At 44.5% G+C, this 6,000-nt stretch overlaps 1 protein-coding gene across 2 annotated transcripts in view; it reads left to right on the top strand.

Moving 5' to 3' along the window:
* The window catches only part of KIAA1462 (KIAA1462 ortholog), a 91,228-nt gene that overhangs the window by 47,588 nt on the left and 37,640 nt on the right, over positions 1-6,000 (top strand). The window contains exon 1 of one of the 2 annotated variants that reach the window (XM_019531328.1): positions 3,048-3,270. The exons of the other annotated variant lie outside the window; for it this stretch is intronic. The gene's annotated coding sequence lies outside the window, so the exon portion shown is untranslated. Of the gene's footprint in view, positions 1-3,047; positions 3,271-6,000 lie in introns of those variants that run through there. 2 annotated transcript variants of the gene reach the window in all.

Genomic DNA, 6,000 nt, shown 5'->3' with positions numbered 1-6,000 from the left:
TGGAGGAAGTGGCTCAAGGAAAGCGTTTCAGTCCATATAGAGTCTCATCGCGGGGGTCCTCTTCAGGTGGAGCAAAGTCGTCCGTTGTTGAAGAATCCTCTCGAGAGTGAAGGTCCATCTGGTGCGGGGGTGGGGGGGGGATTCAGGCGGTCCCCTCTGGGTCCGGTCCAGTGGCGGTTCGTCTGGTGTGGTTGGTGTACTGGCGATGGTGTCGGACACTATGAGGCAGTGCATCAGCTTGGCATAGTGGCGGGAGATACGGCAGGCACGCAGGACACTCTTGTTGCTGGGGTTCCAGGCTCCAAGCGTTCCCACAATGAGCACATCGATTGTCACGTTGTAGCCACAACCCCTCAGGATGTTGGCCAGCGGGGTGTACTTCTCTCGCTTGCGAGCCTGGGTGTCGGTGCGAACTAGCACCGGTTCTCGAAGGGGAAACCAGTTAAATCAGCTACGACATTCAACCAGATTTCTCTCAAACCAGTTTCAGCCATTTTCAAACCAGTTTATGTGCACTGAATGTTCTATTACAGGGTTAAACCAGTTTCTGATGACTTAAACTGGTTTATGTGTAATGTCTGTCCCTAGCCATAGTGTTCAGTAAGTTGTTCTCTTCTGGCTTGTCAGGTCTGGCTAGCTCTTGTATTGCTAGTCCCTTGAGGACTATGCTATAGTGGCAGGAAGCTACCAGACCTGGACTGAGAGGTGCTTTGTATACTGCATACTAAACCACACAACAGAAGGTAAATGGGGCTGGGGCCCAGGAAAGAGCGCTGCTTCCCAGGACTGCATTCTTGTCACTAAAAGCTGACACAGGATAGCAAACAGCTCCTGGTGTAGATAAGATTACACACATGCAAATGACATTCATCATCCCAGAAAGGTTTCTGCATGAGGCATCAGTTCTGGTTATTTCCTATTTACTCTCTCTCCCAGTTTCACAAAAGGAGGTTTAAATAATTGACCCAATTTTCAGCCCTCTGCACTGATGACAGATTACATTAATCATCTCATCACCGAGTATCCGCTCCATACCTTTTGTGACAACAGCCCTATGGCTTTCATGAAACCATTTATTTTTTTCTATTATACATACCAGTATGTGTGACCTGTGGGACATACAAAAGAAGTGGAGTATTTTTCTGAATAACCAAACTGTGACTTTGATCCAGCAGATAGTAGACCTTTATTTAACCTCAGGCCTGTGATATGTCCCACTGAAGGCAGGGATGTCCAATGGAAGCTGGCAAAAGTTCTCCTGTGTGAAAAGTTACACATATGCATGTGTGCTTGCAGGGTCAGAGACTCATTGTTAGATTATAACAAAAAGCAAAAAAAGGCCAGGAGATGGATTGTCCTATGGCTACAGCATCAGGACATTTACATTCTGTTCTTGGCTGTTCTGTAGACTCCTGGGGTGATCTTGGATAAGTCATTTAACCTCATTGTACTCTGTTTCTCCAGCTATTAAATGGAGCAAAGAACACATACCTGATGGTGTTGGGTAAAGCCCAAGTCATGGATGTGTTTGTTACAAGTGCTTTGGGAGCCTGGGTGGAAGTTTCTTCAAAGATGTGAAGCAGCAGATAAACCTAGGCAAAAAATAAAGTATATGATCCACAGATATATTATTTGAAAAATGTCATTAAATATTCAGATTAGCCAGCTATCTCTGCAGCCAGAGCAAATGGTGGGAAGATATGGCATCAAATAATCTATTTTAAGATAATTCATTAAACCAATCAGATAAATCATTCAAGTCATATTTATTGGGAATGGTAAAACCAGAAACAGATGGAACCAGTATTACAGGCAAAGGGGACTTTAAGAACACAGAGCCATGTAGTAACTTACTCTGGAGAAATTTCCAGTGAGTTGATTTGGAAGCATAGGGTTGTCTCTCCGGTCATCACTTAAGTGCTGTGATTACCATCTCCTGCCGGTAGTCTCCAAACTCCCAAGTGCTCCAAAAGCACTTCTCTGGACAAGAAGGGATCCCTTTGATGTCATGTCCTGGGTGGCAGCCAAGAGTGCCAGAGAGCGCATCCTATTTTTTCCCTTGATCAACTATAATCTTCCTTCCTACAGAACCTCCTGGCACAGGGAGGGTTAATTTTTCTTATGAACTGTACAGTGCTTACTTACTCTGCAGCTCCTGGGGGGGAGCTGGAGGTGATTGTTTGTCTTTTCAGAGAAAATAATATACTCCACACTCAAGGATGTTCCCAACAAGCCTGCTGTTATCAGAACTGGCGGCTGGTGTGCCTGGGTCAGGCCTTTCTGCTTTTCGAGTGTTATTTTTCTGGGAGGATGCTACATGTGGAAGTCTGGCTGACTCAACTTCATAGCTGTTCATAGATGCTGTTCAGGAGGCCTATGAAGGCATGCAGCTATGACCGATGGGGGTTTCTGCTTGAAGCTAACCAGGCACCCGGCTCCTCAAATGCTCTGTTTTATTTAGAATTCAAATGCATTGAGCTTGCTTTACCACCTGGAAGCGTTGGATGGGACATGAACTTTCCACCACAGCAGTAAGCGTGTTTGCAGCAATGGATTAAAGCTGAATTAATGGATCTTTGATTCCAGGTGCAAGGCTGGGAGGAAGCCCATGGACTCAACCTGTGAGCTCTGGGCCCTGCTGTTCAGCATAGGCAGGTCTTTTGCCTGAGCACAAGTTGCAAAGTTGGGACCAAAGAATGGATGTTTTCGAAACATTTTGAAGTATGGATGTCTATCCAAGAATGGGGTAGAATGAGGGAGCATTACCACATCGGGAGACCAAGAGCTCCTGGAGGAGGTGATAGGTTTGCGGGTTCTTTGTGTAGACTGGGTCAGAGCTGCAGTCTCTCTCACCCAGGCACTGTGGGTTCATGCCAATTACATTTGAAGTTAATTTTACATATATGTGTATATACACACACAGTTCCAATCTGCAGCACAATAGCAAGAAAGTTTTTAATCCTGAGAAGATAAGCTACTTCCTATGGTTAAAGCATTGTCAGAGATGATAATGAAATGATCAGATGGAATTAAACAGCAGCAGTGCCATCTGGATTGAAACGAAAGGGCTAGACTCCTTTTCCTAGAAAGGGAGTCTCTGAAAACTTGAAGGAAGCTTGAGGCTCACTTCAAAGTCATTAAGCTGCTGGAGAGGAAAGGCAAGGCAGGATGCCCTCAACTAGGCATGCTCAGCACTGGCTGCTTCATGCAAGGCACTCTCACAGTACTCCCCAGCGCAGAGGACAGAGGCAAGCATGACGGAGCCACTTGGTAAGTCACTGACCTGTTCTCTTATTACATCTCCCAGCTCCAGCCAGTTAATTTCATTCTGAAATAAGATTTCAAGAGAACTGTCTGAGCGACTTTGCTGTTTCTCTTTTAAGGCATGCTGCAAAAACAAACTGCCCCACCGCAGAGCTGTCATGCAGCTGCCAGCGATAAGAACTTTCTCATCCTTTCGAACTGTGGTCTCTGCTCTATCCCAGAGGTCTGAGCAGGGAGAGTCTCTACATGCAGCTCGGACACTTTTCAAACAGATTAATAGTTTTGCTGAAGCAGGAGCAGACTATATGATCTCCAGTCAAGTTATCTGAGTACCAGTGAAGAATGAGTTTTATGATCCACTTAGCTTTTGCTGTGGACTAGGATCTCTGGCACGTGCTTCTTCTCTCTTAGCCTGGTGAAAATTGGGGCAGAAACGGAAAGACTAAAACCACCTAATGAGGGTTTGCTGCTTGCAGCGTCCCTTGTACTTTTATGCTTTGGTGGAATCCAAAGCATAAGAGAAGGGTTGCCTTACCCGTGCAGCCCTGGAAGCAGTCTTTTCAAGTCGGGCTTTTGCTCAGTTGCATGCTTCTAAGGACTCTTCTCAAGTAAGTACAGCCAGGGCTCACTTCCAGTGACCTGCTAGTTAGTTGATGAACTGACCGTTGCTTCAGTGGATTTGATTTCTCTACTGATAGCCCTCCGTTGTTTATATACATTGTTTTTGACCTGTTTTTGACTTCTTAGGGGATACATTAGAGAAATAATGATGTTAACCCCAGGTTGCTGAAAGTCCTGCCCCTCACAGAGTGAATCTAATGCTTTAGGGATTAGGGTTCAGTAATCCAAGACTGAAATCTAAGAAGTGCTTGTGTGCGTGTTTCCTCGCTAGTGCCTGGCTGCTGCATCCCAGGAGTTCTCCTGCCGTGTTTATTGTTCCCAGCTAAACTCTTGTAAGGGAGATGCTGTAAAGATTGTTTATGGAGCTTGATGGCCAGCCTGGATCTCTTATTCTCCAGGCATCTCTCTCCAGATGTAATCAGTTTAGCCATAAAGTGCCACACAATTTCTATCATTTTAGGTGCTTTATAGCAGACATGAGGGCTTTACTGCAATACAACCAGCTTAGTGGTATAAAGGCATTAGCTTCTTGCCAGTAACAACAGAAATAAAAATGCTTGAAAGGCATTTGTATATTTAAAAAAACAAAGTATTGCACTGAAGAACCATAACTAAAAGCTTCAGTTACTCTGTATGTACAGGCAAGTGACAAAATGGGTGACTGGCTGATAACATGCAGCTATTACAAAGCTTAAATTTGTTCTGTCTCCCACATAATAGGTGAATTAACAGCAAACATGCAGATTGCAGGCATTTTGAAATGAGATTAAATGAGTTTAGCTAAATCCCCAAATCTTGTAAAGTATGTTTGTCTGTTTTTAAGGTCTATATAGTTTTGTCTGTTTCTGAACAAACCGGAAAAAGCCCATGAAGAAATCTGATCTCTCTTTTAGTCTTTCTCTCTAGTTTTTGGAGTTCTTGTCTGCTCTGATATTGAACATCTTTCTCCCCCCGATACACCCTTGTTGTCTTCTTCAACATGGTGTATGCTGTTGTTGTACTACCACCTTTGACAATTTCATAGGACCACCATTGCTGCTCATGTCACTTTGCACCTGTTAATTCCAGTCTTCTCTCCCTTAAAACAAACTTTCTGCGCCGGAGACATGGATTCTTTACTAAGGTCAAAGGCCCTGATTTAGAAAATATGCCCCAGCTGACACACTTTTAACCATGCTGCATAAAGAAACCCGTGAATGTTAAAGTCAGCATCTGTCATCATAGCAGCTTGTCTTACAAAGGAAAATTAAAACATGATCTTAAGAATGTCTTAGGCTGTGGTCACACAAATTACCCATGCGGCTTCACCTGTGCTCAAATGAGACCCACTGGCTTTAGCTGCAGGGGTTGGGGTTGTATCGCACAAGGCTGCAAACATTTACCTCCATTCTATTACTTACTATTATAAGGGTATTGGCACTGATGCCAAGCAGGCTCAATTAACTGTTACAACAGAGAAGAAGAAAAGCTGCAGCTTTGTGTAGTATATTGGGCTGAATATTGCATTGCATAATTGTCTGAGAATAGTAGTGCTCAACCTTTCTGGTGCGCAGACTTGGATGTGTGGGGTACAGCTGGTATGTGGCCTGGAGCCAGGAGTCGAGCTGGGCCCAGCCCCATGTACTAGGTCTGACTGAACCAACTCCACCAGCTGGACCATACCTGGCCTGTGGGACTCTGTCATTTGGCCTGTGTGTCCAGAAATTTAGCAGCAGGAGAGCAGTGGTAGTGTTATTTGTTGTGGGGCTCCCAGATTGCTCTGAGCAATCATTTTGATCTGTGCTCCTGGTTAGTGCCAATGGGATGCATATTTCATCTTCTCCAGCCCTGCTCTTTAGCTGGAGCGTTTTTCCTTTCCTTTTATTAAAATTTCTGTTCCAGGGCAAAAGAGGATGTTACCACTTGTTACTGTTATTAATAGACACTCGGAAAACAATGATCTTCCAGTTTCAGGCTAAAGTAGATTGGATGAATAAAAGGAAATGTTGCAGGAGCAAATACAGTTAACAGCAACTGCTATAGAGCTTGTTATGCCAAGGAATTGTGTACCAGTTAATCACTTGGGCTCTGGTTCAGCCCCCCATATTGCACGCCCATGATTCTCCTCCGACAGGG

This window comes from Crocodylus porosus, unplaced genomic scaffold (genome assembly GCF_001723895.1).
Source record: "Crocodylus porosus isolate Cpor-Errol unplaced genomic scaffold, CroPor_comp1, whole genome shotgun sequence".
In the NCBI taxonomy this organism is placed as follows: domain Eukaryota; kingdom Metazoa; phylum Chordata; order Crocodylia; family Crocodylidae; genus Crocodylus; species Crocodylus porosus.
The sequence above is the reverse complement of the archived record's forward strand: the minus strand, read 5'-3'. Positions and strand labels throughout refer to the sequence as shown.